The following is a 17,374-nucleotide window of genomic DNA, read 5'->3' as shown; positions in this document are numbered from 1 at the left end:
CCACCTACGGAGTATTATCAATTGCTACTCCTCCCCTTCGGGGAGCATCATTGAACAGTACTAAGCCACACCTTTTACCCAGGCAGGAACAGAGGTGCGGTCTGATGGGCGACTGTGGTGTACCTGGTCCGGTCAGCTGTTTGGCAGAGCCTTTCCTTCACTGGGTTCCAGAGCTGATATATGGTTTGTGCTGTAGACTGGGCTGCAGGCGAGGGTACGCTGAGTGGAACTGGTAGGGGTATACAAGGTTGACGACCAAAGACTACAGCGAAGGGGGACACTTCCGTGGCAGAGGCGATATGGGTGTTATGGGATAGTTCTGCCCATGGCAGGAGGTCTGCCCAGTGATCTTGTTGGTCGTTGACAGACATTCATAGAAAGGTTTTCAAAGATCGATTAGTCCTCTTGGCCTGGCCATTTGCTTGCGGATGATAGGCTGACGTTAAGTTTAACGAGATATTGAACTTTTTACAGAGAGACCTCAAATATTTAGCTGCAAATTGAGGGCCACGATCGGAGATGATTTCTTGTGGTAATCCATGTACACGGTGTTGCGACCGTCGCTGCCCGACGTCTCCACTCTACCCACCTTACATCTTTTGCGACTCCCTCTTTGGTTGATGGAAGTTTGGCTGCCACGGCGTCATCTTGCCGACCTCCTCCGGAGTCTCCAGACCGCCTAGACGCTGCCTTCCGCCATGTTCTCCTGAAGCCTAAGGGTGCACTCGTGGCGTGGCCCCGACTCAAGTATCAGCTGTGGTGCAAACCTCAGGGGCGTCCCCCTGATATGACATCATCCTCACCAGATACTTAAGGTCTTTTGTTTTTGCTAGCTATTCGAGTTAGCAAGGGCTTCCTCCAGGTATCGCTGCGGATGGGATTCGCTCTCTGCATACCTTGCTACTCTGCCTCCTCAGACTTTACCAGAGGTACCCACTCCTCGGGGGCCTCGTTCTCTCTCTTGCTTTTCAGGTCGCAGTCTGGAACCGTTACTCGCTTTTTGAGGGCCTACGTTCCCGGACCTGCTACCGAATACTACTTCTGCCAAGAAGTCACCACTGCCTACAACACCAGTGAGTTACCATCTCTCTCTCAGAGCTTTCCCTGGAACCAGGTACTCGCTCCTCGAGGGCCTACTTCATTCCAGCCTCTGAGCTGCTCCAAGAGACTATTGTGTGAGTGTTACCATCAAGGTTCTGTTCCTGAACTCTGCCTACTCACTATATTCAGTTTCTCTACAGCTCAGCCATCCTGGGATCGCTGTTCCAGTGCTTGAGGGACTACAGCCCAACTGGGCTCTTCCAGCTCACTACTGCTACCTCTGGTGGTTCACTATACAGTTTAATAAAAGATCTAGTGTGTGTCTGTCTCCCAACTCTGAGCCTGACCAGTGGCCCCTCTCGGGATCTTCCCCCGGGCGTAGTCATCTGCCACCAGCCCAAGGATCCACCCACAATTATCACAAATAATAGCAGATTGCTAACTCCATGGATCCGGCACAGCATAATGCCTTGCAGGCCATACCGGGCCTGGCCCTGTGCATTTCGGAGCAGCAAGACGCCTTGGAGAAACTTACTTCAGTGTTTCATCAGCTACACACACAGAAGGTTCAAGGCACAGCTTCCAACCATGAAGGTCAGTTACAGGAGGTAACTTTAAAGACTGCTGTACCACTGGTGACTCCAATTCATTTTTCCGGAGAAATCCAGAAGACCTGGGGTTTTTTAAACCAGTGCTGCATGCATTTTGCTTTACAGCCATCTTTATTCCCTATGGCTCTCTCCAAGACTACCTACATCCTTTCATACCTGGATGGTAGGGCTTTGTCTTGGGCATCTACCTTGTGGGAATGCAAGAACCCCATTTTGCAGGACATAGAAGGATTTATGGGCTTATTTAAATCCGTTTTTGATGACCCTGCTCTAAATTCTGTCGCCGGTTCAGCTTTGGTTGAATTGAAGCAAGGCAACAGATCATTGGCTGAATTTGCCATAGAGTTTAAAACTCTTGCGGTGGAACTCTGCTGGGACCCGAAATGTCTCAAGACTCTCTTTTTCAGAGGCCTGGATAACCGTTTAAAGGACGAGCTGGCTGCTCATGAAACACCTGACTCGCTGGATGAATTAGTAGCCTTGGCCACTCTGATTGATCACCGGCTTCGGGACAAGGTGAAGGAACTCCGGCCTAAGGTGTTACCTGGGTTGAAACAGGCTAGTGCTATACCTGCACCTCGGATGGTTCCAGTAATCCCTGCTGATAAAGATGAACCGATGCAACTTGGTCATGGACATTTGACTTCCAAAGAGAGAAGACTTTGGAAGAGGCGCGGCCTTTGTATGTACTGTAGTCAGCCCGGCCACGATGTCTCTACATGCTCCATTCGTCCGGAAAATGGACGGGCCTAAGTCCTGCAGGAGGACTGTTCTTAGGCCTCACTACGCCCTCTCCTCCGCTGTCTCTCCCAGTCTCCTTGACCTAAGGACCAGTCATGGTTCAGACTCCTGTCCTGGTAGATTCAGGGGCAGGAGGCAACTTCATTCTCAGATGTCTAGTGGAATACTTGAGGATTCCCCTCATCAAGTTGAAAGATCCACTACTGTTATCCTCCATTCATGGAGAGCCCCTACCGGGTGACCTGACTTGCCAAACCGTACCAGTTACTCTTCGCACCGGAGCTCTCAATACGGAATCGCTCTCCTTCTTTGTACTGGAAAGGGCCATGCACCCTATCGTCCTGAGGTTACCCTGGTTACAAGTGCACCAACCCCAATTTGACTGGGCATCCTTGGATCTCTCCCGCTGAGGCCCAGAATGTCACAGAAGGTGCCTTAAGGAAATCTCGCCTATCATTTGCATGCCTAAGACTCCAGTGATGCCAGGACTGCTGCCCCAATATGCATCCTTCGGGGATGTATTTTCCAAAGAAACGGCTGATATTCTTCCTCCACATAGGCCCTATGACTGTGCCATAAGACTGAAGCCCAATGCTGAGCCACCGAAAGGACGGGTGTACCCTCTCTTAGCCATTGAGAATAAAGCAATGTCGGAATACATTGAAGAAAATCTCCAAAAGGGCTTTATCAGACCATCAAAGTTGCCAGCCGGCGCAGGCTTTTTCTTTGTGGGGAAGAAGGACGGTACCCTACGTCCATGTATCAATTACCGAGGTCTAAACGAAATCACGATCAAAGATCGTTACCCCTTGCTGTTAATCTCAGAGCTGTTTGATTGGTTGCAAGGGGCCAAGATATTTTCAAAGCTCAACCTGAAGGGGGCCTACAACCTTATTCACATTCGGAGCGGCGATGAATGGAAAACGGCGTTCAACCCCCCTATCCTGGCAGTGTGAAATCTGAGCAGAGGGGCAGAGTGTTGGGTGTGGGTCTGCAAAGGTATTTCTTTTAAAAAAACAGACCTCTGTATTTACAGCCATATAAAACAAGCTTGCACCAACAGATTTTAAAGAAATTTTATTATGAACCAGGCACTGTAGGTCTTTTTTCAGGCTGCTAGAACATATAATCAGACAGTGACCAAAAAAAAAAGTGACTGATTGGCTTATAGATCAAGATGTTTATTTTGCTACACAGACCTGCTAGGATACATTTTAAAAGAAACAAAAGGTGGTGAATTGCATGCAATGTATTTTGCATAGGCATGCCCCAAACTTGCAAGAATGGATGTGAATGAGACCCCTAAGCGGCTGGAAATGGAAAGCGAGCAGCAGCCAAAACTAAAGAGGTGCCATAAACGAAGAAGCCTTCTGAAAGATGATGAAACAGAAGTTGATACACCAGTGCATAAATCGAACTCTTGCAGTAAGAGGAGCAGATGAAATCACAGAGCCAGAATTTGATGAACAAAAGCTTTTTGATTCGCAGGATCCATCCTTGGTCAATGAAAATGTTATGACTCTGCAGATATAGAGCTGCAACAAGCCGCATTAGATGCTGAAGCAGATTATTTTCTGGAAAAGCTAGAGTGTAAGGTAAGAAAATCTCTTTCCTTGTAATTAGGCATTTTCCTGTAGAAAAACTAAACAGTATGCTTAGACCTACAGATGAGGTTTTAATGATAAAATATATAAATGCCAACATCTATGGGAGAAAGCACCAGTCCTTTTTTAAAAATGCATAATAAAACAGCCTTTGTTTGCTAGTAATGTTTTTCTTGTCTGTATTTTCAGAAGTGTGTATTGACAATTAAATACTTTGTGATATTTAATAAATATTACATGTGTATAAATTAGTTAATAAAAAAGCATATAAAAACAACTAATAAATATATATCAGAATTAACAAAATGTGTCATTCGTGATTTAAGGACCTATGGAAGGTTTTTGAGGGGGGATATCTTTTGGTTTTATTAAGTCTCATTGATAACAATGCACAGACTGTAAAATGATTGATACATCAACTATTTCATTAACTAATATTGCAATAACCTAAGTGTGGGGGGAGGTTATCTGGATTCAAGATCTGTAAATGGTTAATCTAATCAGGATGAGACAATGTGTGGAAGATAAAAAAAACAAGAGACCTGGATGACAAGCCATTCAAGAGAGAAAGGCCTTTCCCATAAGGTGTGGCTGCTGTAGACAATACAGTTGTTCAACACGACAGAGAGAACCCAGGTAGCTTATGTGTTACAATACACAAGTTTTGAGAATTGTTGGTGGTTCACCAGTCTGTAGTTTGTAAGATCTGAAGAGTGAAACAGAAAATGAATCTTCAAACCAAGAAAGGCAGAAGTCTGGATTTATTAATAAATTGTCAATCACTAAACGGAGGCAAAAAAGAAAACTGAAAGGTGGGTTAATAGTTTTATTGTATCTTTTTGTTTTTAGATATGATTTTAAAACTGTGGTAAAAAATGTGTTTGTCTGTTTTATTATTAGAACAAGAAAATATTGCAAAAACAGATGCAGTGTTGAGCACAGACCAACAAATGGGTTGCAGCAAGGCCTCAGAGCAAAAAACAAAATCCCCAAGACATTTCTGACAATAATACAAATGAAGGTAAGAAATTTTTTCCTTAATGTCTATACCCAAATGCCTCTTTTCCTCCATATCAAACAACGAAGCAGAGAGCTATGTTGCAAAGTCATCAAAAGCTTGTGCGAACCAGTGTTTTTTTTATTTTGTAATTTTTAGAATGTGAATCTTCCAATTATTTCACAGCTGTGTAAATGAAAAGGTATTACTATGTGTTTTTTTACATATAGACCAAGAGCAGCATACGCCAAAGAAATCTGACGAAAGACTATACCAAAAGCCAAGAGATAAACAAAAGAGTAAGAACTTATATAGTTATAGTTTAACAAAATCCTTCTTAAAATATTGTAAAATCAATAAAATGTATGACACCCCAACATGTTAATTTTTTATTATTTTTAATTTTTAGACCATGAAAAAGCTACAAAAAGGTCTATTTCCGAAAGAAAAGACAAGAATCTCAGAGACAGCAGACCAGAACACAGGGAGGAAGTTGAGAAAGAATGTGAAAGCATGGCCTTAGATAATTGTACCAATGACAATGTTTCAGGGGTGGTGGTAAATAATTGTATATCAGGACCTCTGAAAATGCAACTGCAGAAAATGAACTGGTTAATTTTGTGCAATTTGTGAGAAGGTGGAGCCGTGATTTAGAAAAATTTAATGACGTGCTTTATTCAGAGGAATTTCGTTTTATTACAGGTTTTCATAATTCTTTGTATTCGGGAAAGTTAAACCCTCAGGATCTGAATGCTGATGATTTCTTAGATCAAGTTAGTAAACTCCTGCAGAGTTATAGAGAGATACAGTTTGGTGAGACATTCTGTATAGTCGTTCTTGTTATCCGAAACAGGGGTGGGGGGGCACGAAGGGTTTTAAGGTCTATTCTATATAGCCAAATCGTACATAAAAAAAGAATGTATTTAATAGACTTGAATATCACAGGTAACGCTCTGTTGCGATCCCGGGTCGGCCCCGGGATCGGCGCCTACCCGGTCGCAGCTCCGGCACCAGCCCGCGCTCCCCGGGCCTCCAGGGACCTCCACCATCGCAGCCCCGACGTCGGCCTATCTCACCCGGGCCTGCAGGCCCCTCTACCACCGCGTTTCCGCCCCGCTGGAGCAGCCGGCGTCCCTCGGCGGCTGGCCCCGCCCCCTAGATGCGCGCGCGTGCGTCTCAGCCACTAAATTTAAAGGGGCCAGCGCGGGAAATGCTTAGGTCTGCCTCCGATGACGTCAGACGCTGCAGGGCTATTTAAGCCCTGCAGCTGCTCCCCTTCAGTGCCTTGCAACGAGGTTCCCAGGTTTACCTGTCTCCAGTTGCTGCGTTCCTGTGTCGTCTCGGTCTCCTGTGGTTCCTGATCCCGGACTGGCTTACGGTGTTCCCTTGGCTTCTGACCCCGGACTGGCTTACGACGACTTTCTGGCTTCTGACCCCGGTGCGACTTACGGTGATTCCTCTGGCTTCTGACCCCGGACTGGCTTACGACGACTCTCTGGTCTCTGACCCCGGTTTGGCTTACAGCGATCCCTTGGCTTCTGATCCCGGACTGGCAAGCGACGATTCTCTGGTACACGACTCTGGACTGGTGAGCGACGACCTTGGACTCCGTCTGACTCAGCCCCCGCGGGCCCTCCTAAGTCCCAGCGGCCGGGTCCCTACAGGCTCCTCCTGGGGGGACTCCGGCTTCCAGGGTGAATCTCCTAAGTCCCAGTGGCCGAACTCCTACGAGCTCCTTTCGGGGGAGGATCGGCTTCCAGGGCGAAGATCTTCTCACCACTGTGCCAGCTCCACCGTTTCATCCTTCCTTGCCAAGGCCCTTGGTCACATAGGGCTTCCTAGGATCTTCCAGTGGCAGCGGTGGTCCCGGTCGGGACCACCGCTGCCACCTCGCTCAGCGGCTCACCCTCTGGTTCCGATCGGCCCAAGGGTCCACGAATCTAACAACGCTCTATGCTTTGCAGGGAGCCTTTCAGCTCTCATGTCACCAATAAAGCTCACAGATGCAGAGCTATTAGACCGTGCTAAAAAACTGCACGCAGAGCTAGGGTGGTCAGAACATAAAAAGATCATGCTAGATGATGTCTCAACATTTGAACAACATTTAGGTATAAACATAAGGGTTGTGCTTTATACAAAAGAATGTGGTTGCTTTAAGACAAAGGACAGACCCGAATTCCATAAAACTGTTTTTATGTTGCTACATGATGACCATTTTTATGGAATCTTAGATGTAAAAAAGCTCTATGGGGAGTGAAACTTCTGTAATTTTTGCCAGAAGCCGTACAGTCATGATCATAATTGCACATTATGGTGCCATCTCTGCTTAACAGCAACATGTATAGACAATATTGGTGCACAACAGAAATGTCCTAAATGCAGACTATATTGCCGTTCTAAAGAGTGTTTAGCAAGACATACGGTTCTGGCTTTAAAAAAGTTGAGTGTTTAAAATACTGTGTGAAAAATGTGAAGCGTATGTGGACAAGAGGCATAAGTGTAGGGGCAGACAATGTAAGCTGTGTTCTGAACCCTTGACTGCTGGCGACAAGCATTTGTGTTTTATGCCTCGCAGATTAGATCCCCTGCGCCTCAACCCCCCTGCTGCATCAGTACGTTACTTTGAACTTATTTATTAAGTTATGTTACATTGTTTAACTTATTATCTATTTATTCTGACCTCTTGTTTGCCATTTTCCAGCTACCTTTCTCTCCTGTTCCTTACAGTCCCATCCCTGTTTGATGTACTTTCTTTTTTTTTTTTTTTTGCATTTTCAATCTTTACACAAAAACCATTTTGTATAATTATACAGATGATTCAATACTCATAACACAAGCATATGTAATAAATTTTTCCTACAAATAATATATAGAGTATTTATAATCATTCTGTTTCTACACAGGGAATTCCAGGGCATGACAATTTATATACTGAGTGAATATTCAAGAAATTATTATTATACATATTCAAGAGAGTACAATTGGTATCTTATATATTGCTTCTAACCTAGTTCTGTACTGGGGGGATGCGAATCTAAAAAAAACCTGTAACTCAGATGTTTCAAAGAAAACATATTTATGCTCCAAATAATTAACTTCACACCGACAAGGAAAATTTAGAATAAATCCAGCTCCTCTAAGAAGTACCTCTGATTTTAATTTCAGAAATTCTTTTCGTCTGATCTGTGTAGATCTAGATAGGTCTGGGTATACCCAGATCTGATACCCATGGAATTTCTCTAATCTATTTCTTAGAAACAGACGCAAAACAGTATCTCTTTCTTTGGAAAAAAACAAATGATACCACTAGTGTAGCTCTAGTTATTATGTCTGTATCTATTGATGATTCAATTATTTCTGATAAATTTAAGATTCCTGGCTGCATTTTACCTAACTGTGTTCCTCTATCTACTTTCAAAGGAATATAGTAAACTTTCTCTAAGGAAGGTAATGCTTGATTAGGTATTTTTAATATATTTCTACAGCTGATATCAAATCTTGTTTTGGAAAATTCAAAACTCTTAAGTTAGTATACTTTAGTTGGTTTTCTATATATTCCAATTTCTTTTGATTTACTAATTCAGATTTAATAAGATTCTGCTAAACATGTTCCACAATTACCAATCTTCCTTCATATTTAACCAAGTTGTTTTGAGATGTTAAAGCCATACTTTCCACATTCATTATTTTTTGTTTAGAATTAGCTGTAACCTGATTTAGTTTATGAATAGCCAATTCTAATGATTTGATTGCTGTCTATAGGGTGTCCATAGTTATTTCCAAAGGTTTCTGTGGTAGAAATATATTCATAACAGGTTGTGATTCGATGTCTCCCCCTTCAGCTAGGTCTCCGTTCTTTTCTCCAGTCTTAGATAACATAAGGATTTCATCTAACGATGCATCCTTTATAGGTTGAACAGCTGTTTTTCCTTTTACTAGTGGTGGAGAGGGAGTTTTAGGAGCTCCGGGGGTCAAAGGGATGTCACTGACCAGTACAGTGGCTTCTCGCTCTGAAGCTTCATGTACAGTGGTCTGCTCTCCCGGCATTTTACCATTTGTTGCATTAAAAAAGGAGGAGATTTGAGGCTGCATTGGTGTTAATAGGGGAGACTAAGTCTGTGTCTCCCTTAAACGAGCCTTTCTCTTGGTATGAGGCATGAGAGTAAAAAGGAAATTTAGAATAATTACTCAATCCCCTCTTCTTTTATGCTCCTCTAATAAATTGAATCTATTATCCCCCTGGCACGGAGGGAATGGAGGAGAAAGAGGAGCAAGAAATAGAATATAAAGTCTCACTTACAGTTGGTGAATATGTCCTTTTCTTCTTGTTCATAGATTCCGAATTGAAAGTTCAAACAAAGCCGCGTGCCCCTTAGGCATGTGTGGCTTGGGCGATGTGCCGGCGGCACCTACGAGCCGCAGGAGGGGCCGGCTTTTGAAGATCTTCCGGTCCCTCCCTGATAACGTCGGCGAAGTCTCCTCCCTTCTCTTGAGCTCCAATCAAGTTCGGAGCTTAGGCAACCAGGTACCTCGTTCGGGGGGCAGCGTCTCAGTCCAGGTAATAAGGAATAAGCAATAGTTAACCTCCTCGGGCTTCTCTTTTCTCCTCTGCTCCCCCTGATGTACTTTCTACCTTCAGTTTGGATGTAAACTGGTATGATGTAACCACTAATACCGGTATAGAAAATAAATAAATAAATAAATAAATAAATAAATATTGATCATGCACAAGTATCTGAAAAATATATATTTTATGATTGTGAATGTATGCAGGAAACAGGCTTTCATGTTCCAAATTATATATATGCAACAGATTTAAACAACACAAGAAACTGGGAGTTCAAAGGTCTTGAGAGTATTTCTGAGTTTAATATTTTTGTGACAAAAAGTTCAAAGGATACACCTTCATAGCACATAATTCTAAAGGCTATGATGGTTATTTTGTAGTTAGAGAGCTGGTAAAGTAAAAGATGGATGTGCGCTTGTTAGCTCAGTGTGCTAAGCTCTTACAAATCACAATAGAACCCCTGGGTATACGGTTTAAAGACTCTTTAAATTTCCTACCCATGAAGCTTAGCAAGCTTCCACAAGCCCTGGGGTTTCAAGGCTGTAAGGGCTATTGCCCATATTTTTTTTAACACCAGGGTTAATCAAAATTATGTGGGGCCTATGCCTGGTGTGGAGTATTATGGAGATGAGTATATGATAGAGATGTGAATCGGAACTGGAATCGGTATGGATTCCGGTTCTGATTTACATGTGGTTTTTTTTTCATCGGGCCCGATCGCAGTTTTGTTTATCGGCTGCGCCCGAACCGATAAACAAAAAACCCACCCCGACCCTTTAAAACTAATCCCTTTGCTTCCCCCACCCTCCCGACCCCCTCCCAAAAAACATTTTACAGGTACCTGGCGCCATCTTTAAAAATGGCACGGGCCATCCAGTGCTCCTACCATGTGACAGGGGCCGGCCAATGGCACGGATACCCTGTCACATGGTGAGGGCAAAGGGCTATCGGTGCCATTTTGATTAGTGGCAGCCAATGGCCCGGGAGTGGGAGATCGCTCCCGGGACCCCCACTGGACCACTAGGTACCTGTAAAATGTTTTGGGGGGGATGGGAGGGTGGGGGAAGCAAAGGGATTCATTTTAATGGGTCAGGGTGGGTTTAGGGTTATTTTTGTGTGCCGATTTTTCCACCCTCCCCCAAAACGATAAGAGAACCCCCACAAACAATATCATGGGGTTTTCCTATCATTTCGGGGGAGCCCCTGATTTCAGATGATTTGAAAATATCGACGATATTTTCAATCGTCTGAAGCCCGATTCACATCCCTAGTATATGAGAAAGAGAGAAATTTTTAAAGTGGTACAGGGACAATCAATATAACATCTTTGATTTACAAAAGGAGCTCACTTATTATTGCCAACAGGATGTGAACATTCTGAGACAGGCGTGAAGCTTATACAGAACAGAAATCTTGGCTATGACAGAGAGAGGTGGTTGTAGAGGGATGTATAGATCCCTTCTAATATATAACACTGGCATCTGTGTGCATGGCTATGTACAGGTTCATGTTTTTAGAACCCAAGACCGTGGCACTCGTCCCTCCAAACAACTATCACAGACACAAAGAGACATTCAACACCCTCTATCCAATGGCTGATATATACAGAGGCCGCAGAGCAAATATAGATCACCCATGCTTTAAAGGAAGGGGGGGGGGGGGGTAAAAAGCAGGTGGGTCCCTATTTTCTTGATGGTTATGCACTTATTGATGGGGTACAAACAGCTTTTGAATTTAATGGCTGTTTTTCCCATGGTTATAACGATAAAGACCAGAACCCCTTAACGGCTACAACCTTTGCTTTTCTCAATTACAAAACACAAATCAAAGCAGATTTCCTGAAAAGAAGAGGGTTTAAGGTCATAAGCTTGTGGGAACATGAATGGAAGAGAATGGTGAAAGAAAATATCAGGGGTTGTGCAGACTTTCTGGTTAAATCTGACCTACCGCAGCTATTAGTACCCAGAGAAGCCCTCTTTGGTGGTGGTAGAACCAATGCTGTTTGCTTGTACTATAAAGCCAGGCCTGATGAAAAAATACATTACTATGATTTTACCAGTCTAAACCCCTTTGTCAATAAAACCAAGGAATATCCAGTTGGCCACCCGCAAATCATTTATGACAGTTTTGGTCCCCTCTCAGACTATTTGGGCTTCTTAAAGCCAAAGTGTATCCACCATGAAAGATCTTTTTCCCTGTATTACGTCCATGTGAGTGGTAAGCTCATGTTCCCGCTGTGCCACACATGCGCTGACAATAGTCTGCAGGATATGTCCACCCGCACGGACGAGGAAAGAGCCCTCGTAGGGACTTGGTGCATTGTGGAGATGAATGTGGCTGTTGCAAAAGGGTATGTGGTTGCTGAAATATGTGAAATATGGCACTTTGAACATAAATGTGTGTTGTGAATTTGCTAGGGAGTTAGCAATCTACAATAGCCGCACCTTATGGGAAAGGCCTTTCTCTCTTGAATGGCTTGTCATCCAGGTCTCTTGTTTTTTTTATCTTCCACACATTGTCTCATCCTGATTAGATTAACCATTTACAGATCTTGAGTCCAGACAACCTCCCTCCACACTTAGGTCATGCTTTTGAAGCATGTTTGTGCAATAATAGTGAACAAATCAAGCTACATCGTGTTAAACTATTTATATGCATATTCACATTTTTGTGCAGCTCTTTGTTGTCTTTGGAGTCTTGTTTGCATTTGGTGTTACATATCCCATTCTTTATACACAAAAATAGAAATGTGTTAAGTATATTGGAGTATGATTGTGGTATGGATTATGTGAGAATTTCTGAAGGAGGTTGAGATGTTTTCACATATGGTATGATAGGTAGCTGTTTTTTGATTGGATGTATTTAATTTTTTATGTATTTCATTTAGAAACTATATTACAGTATATGGAAGAAGGATTATATATATATATAAATTTTGATATATACATTTCTACATATGTTTTTAAAAGTTGTATCTAATGATTAATAACAAATCTTTTTTGGAAGTTGACTGTGAACATAAGACATTAGTGCTCTGTCCTGTTTGGGTTAGTAGTATTTATGTCTAGATATAGATATAAATACACACACAAAGCAAATCACCCAAGTACATACCTGAAAATAATACCATTAAGGATCATTTAACAAATAGTTTTATTATACCTAACCATTGAGACAAATCACTATTTATAGCAAAACATACCAAAAGAAAGGTGCAACACACATACCATTGAGCTCAACTCACTCATTCAGAAACATCCTTCCAATCATAAACATGATATGTATTAGTAAAATGCAAATGTGTAAGACAAGACTTAATTACAAAGAAATACAAAATATTTAATACTGTTAAAAAAACTTATAAAATACAAAGTTAAAAATTATTATCCAACTCTTTCAAAATATTGAGGTAAAAGCTCTAAATACAAATACCATCAAAAATGTTGAAGGCCAAGTTCCCAGATCCCAACAGGCCACTGTTTCACCCATGTACAGGCATCTTCAGGGGATTTTCCAAAGTCAAGACTTCTCAAAATTCAAACCGGGTATAAATACAGTTGTCTACTTAAGAGATTCACAGCAACAGTCAGGTGATAAAATGGCCTCAGCTGACAGCTCAGTGATGGAATACAAAGGTTTCAAACTGAACCTAATAGTGTTCTTCAAAGCTTGTCATCTACAGCAGTCTTCTTCCAACTTTAAAATGCATGTTGATGCATAATGTGAATTCTTATCTGCAGTTACGCTTCCAAAGTCTATATTTAAAATAGGTGGGTAAAGTGCTATACGTGGTTTCAATGCATTGCATGTATTCACGTGTAAGCCTACGTATGAGTATGTTATATGGTAGAATTTTGCATAATTTATAAAATGCTCACATATATGCGCATATTACAAAATACAACAGCAAATATTCGTGTGGCTACATTCATACAGCCCAGCGTCGAGCCGGTAAATGGCGCCATTCCACCTGGCACCGAGGCGGAGGGGGCTGCCCACCAGCACCGGGCTCTTTTGAGATGCTTCACTGAAGAGAAAAGCTCAAAAAAATGAAAAAAAACAGCTTTAAAATGTGAATGGAGATCGCTATGAAGAAAAACAGTGAGCATGAGACCCGCCCCCTTGTGATGTCATCCAGCCCAGCGTCGAGCCGGTAAACGGCGCCATTCCACCTGGCGTTGCTCGCCGAAGGGGCACGACAAAGGGGCACTCCCCTTTGTGCACCCCTTCGTGCAACCCTTGGTGCTACCTCTTTTCATTTTTTTTCTTTTTAACTTCTGTTTCTTCCACTTTTGTTTACCTTTCTCTTTTTTCATAGTTGTTATCCCTTGTTAACAATTTTCATTGTTATTAATGTTAAATGTATTTGACAAAGGTAACTTTTTTTCCTGCATCTGTTTTAATATAAACCGGTATGATATGTATATTATACAAGAATGTCGGTATATAAAAATTAAAAATAAATAAATAAATAAATATATGTCACCAAGCGCAGTTGTTTGAAAGTTAACCCCTAAATAAAAAAATAAATAAGTAAATATTGAAATTAGCATTACTGTGAGCATTAAATGCAAATATGTTAACTACACCAAAGGAGTAGTGAAAGTTTTGTGTTAATACCACCATTAACATAGATGCATGCATCAAAATGATCTGTACCACAATTTTGCATATTAGCAGCTGATTAAAATTTTCACTACATTAACCACATTTCTGTGTTGATGTTAATGTGGCTACATTGATGTTAAGGCAGCTGTGCTAACATTGTGTAATGCAGGCATTTAATGGGCCTTACCATCTGTATTGTCATTAACAATGTTAGTAAACAGTACCAATTCCAAATTATCCTAAAGCAAGGGGATTTTACCCAGTCAAATGCAACTACTTTCAAAAATGTCCAAAAATGAGCACTAGATATTCAATTATTATTGTATATACCACGCTATGTCAATGTAGTATAAATAAAATTTATAATATGAGGACTAGCATTTACCTACGCTGAGGTTACTTGATAGATTTTCACCTCTATAGCTCTTATGGGTACCAGTTTTAATCATTGGTCCACTTTAGTCCATCATAAACATTGCTGCTAATATTTTTTACTCTTTTTTATCTTGCAAGTAAAATATACAAAGACAACTTCCCTATATATCTTTAGGGGAAGACAGTTTTCTTTCACCGAACAATTACATGCCCGACGTGATATCACATTTCATTTATGCTGCATCGGGGGCTCTATCCACAGTACAGTGTGCTCCAATTCTTCCATGGATATTATTTTCTTAGCAATGACAGTCTTTAGTTTGATTTGTATGATGGGCTAAAGTGGACCGATGATTAGAACTGGTACCCATACCAGCTATAGGGATGAAAAGCTATCAAGTAAGCTCAGTGTGAGTAAATGATGGTCCTCATAAATTTCACCAAACTGCACCTCCTGAGAAAGTGCTGGTGCATGTAATGGTATCGGGCTTTGCCTGGGTCTGGTTGGGGAGACATGGAGTACTCATTTTCACTATTTCTGGACTTTACTGAAGATGCAAGTTTTCTTAGGTTGCTTACTTCAGATAGTTTCCTCCATAAATTCCACAGATGCTACTCTAGTATACATTCCTTGGAAGAAGTCCAGTGTTAGCTAGCAGTCTGGAAGTGGGACAGTGAAGGGAGGCCTTGGCATCGGGTTCTGGTATTATTAGAGGATTGCCTCATTATTCCATGGTCCAGCTTTTCTTCCTCCCATCAGGCCTCTGCCTGTGCAGCGGTGTATAAATGATGCCCCAGCAGGGAGAACATGGACTGAAAATGAGGCATTGTAAAGCACTTATTTAAGAAAAGGCAGGGTTTAAAACCATCTCCACGGGCCCCGTTTTGTTTTCTTGCCTAAAGAAAGGTGGGCTCCATACAGTAGAAGTGAGAGCAAGTCTTTTGTGACTGCTGATCCAAATCAGTGAGGTCAGGGAGATATATATGGTTAGCAACTGTTTGCAAAGGGGCAAATTTACTTTGGAAGAGCCAAGGATATTAATGATTTTCTCAAACAGACAGAGAAAATGTGGCAAAGTTTTGCTTTGCTTCAATAATTGCTCCGGATTCGTCAGTAAAAAATCCCCTCATTTTCAATAGGAAAAACATCTGAGCCACACTACAACAAAAGTTTACATCTTCCCCATGAGCCTCTCTTGTGCCAAATTCAGTTGCATGAATATGGCCGAGTACCTAGAGACATTTGTCACAAATGCAAACAAGTATTTAGGCCAACTTGGGGCTATTCAATCGTTTCTTGCAGGGATTTTTTCTTGCGTATAATTTATTTGCATACCACCAACTTTTACAGTATAAAAGCCAAAATGGAGGCAACTCCTCAGCAAATGTGAAGTGTTCTCTGGTGAGCTGGATATACTGCCTCTGTTTCCTGCAGTGATATCTACAGTGACTGACAGCTGTGTTATTATTTCCTGCCTTTCCAGGGGTTGAAATGCAATTGAAATACTCCCCAACACAGCCCATGCCCTGCAGGATATTTCAATATGGTGAGGTAAACGCAAAAAGACAGGCCATACATTATATCTTTTTTATAAACCAACATTCGATCTGAGATATCACATCAGTTTACATTCAGGTACTGTAGGTATTTCTCTATCCCCAAAGGGCTTACAATCTAAGTTTTGTACCTGAGACAATGGAGGGTAAAGAGACTTGCCCATGGTCACAAGGAGCAACAGCGGGACTTGCACCCTGGTCTCCTGGTTTGTAGCCCACTGCTCTAACCACTAGGCTATTATCCCTGCAAGATACTTAAAGGTAATGATTAAAGCACTTCCATCTACTTTAATATTCCAGTTCCTGGCAGGCCTGATAAGTCTGGCCTTCTCTGCATATTTGTCAGTCTCCCCAGTGGGGTCTGCCTTTTTGTGGCCTTTTGTAGTATACCTTCCACCTGTACACTACCAATACAGTCTTTGGCTTCTGTCAGAGGGTTTAACCCTGTCTGTCTCAGACACAGTCCCTGGTTCTGCCACAGACTTTATAGCCGAGACCAGAAATATCTTTTCAAGCATAGCGTCTAATGCTTGTGGGCTTGGTTTGGTGAAATCAAGCCCCACTGCCACCACTCACCATAGCGTGTAGAGGGAAACTTATGCACTAAGTTTTGCCTTGCCCAGCTACAGATACCACCACCCACAGAAGTTTCTTCTACCGGTCTCCTTAAGGGGGTTTCTACCATTCATCTCCAACATCCATTGGCTCTGGGCCTGGCTCAGGCTTCTCTAGCACCTCCACTTCCATGGACAAGTTCAAGGTGATGCATATAGGGAAAAATAACCCACGCTGTGGTTACACAATGTTAAGTTCCTTATTAGGAGTTACCACCCAGGAAAAAGATCTAGGCATCATAGTGGATAATACATTGAAATCATGGACTCGGTATGTTGCAGTGGTCAAAAAAGCAAACAGAATGTTAGGAATTATTAAGAAGGGAATGGTGAATGAAAAGGAGAATGTCATAATTCCTCTATATCACTCCATGGTGAGACAACACATGGAGTATTGTGTGCAATTCTGGTTGCTGCATCTCAAAAAAGATATAGTTGCACTGGAGAAAGTACAGAGAAGAGCAACCAAAATGATTAAGGGGATGGAATGGCTCCCCTATGAGAAAAGGCTAAGGAGGTTAGGGCTATTCAGCTTGGAGAAGAGATGGCTGGGGGGGGGGGATATGATAGAGGTCTATAAAATCATGATTAACCCACTCCCTGAGCTCAACACTTCCCTAAAAAAGGAAACCTCCCGCCAGACACTTAGCTCCTTCCCC

Source organism: Rhinatrema bivittatum, chromosome 18, assembly GCF_901001135.1.
Source record: "Rhinatrema bivittatum chromosome 18, aRhiBiv1.1, whole genome shotgun sequence".
Classification (NCBI taxonomy): Eukaryota; Metazoa; Chordata; class Amphibia; order Gymnophiona; family Rhinatrematidae; genus Rhinatrema; species Rhinatrema bivittatum.
Note: the sequence above shows the minus strand (reverse complement) of the source record.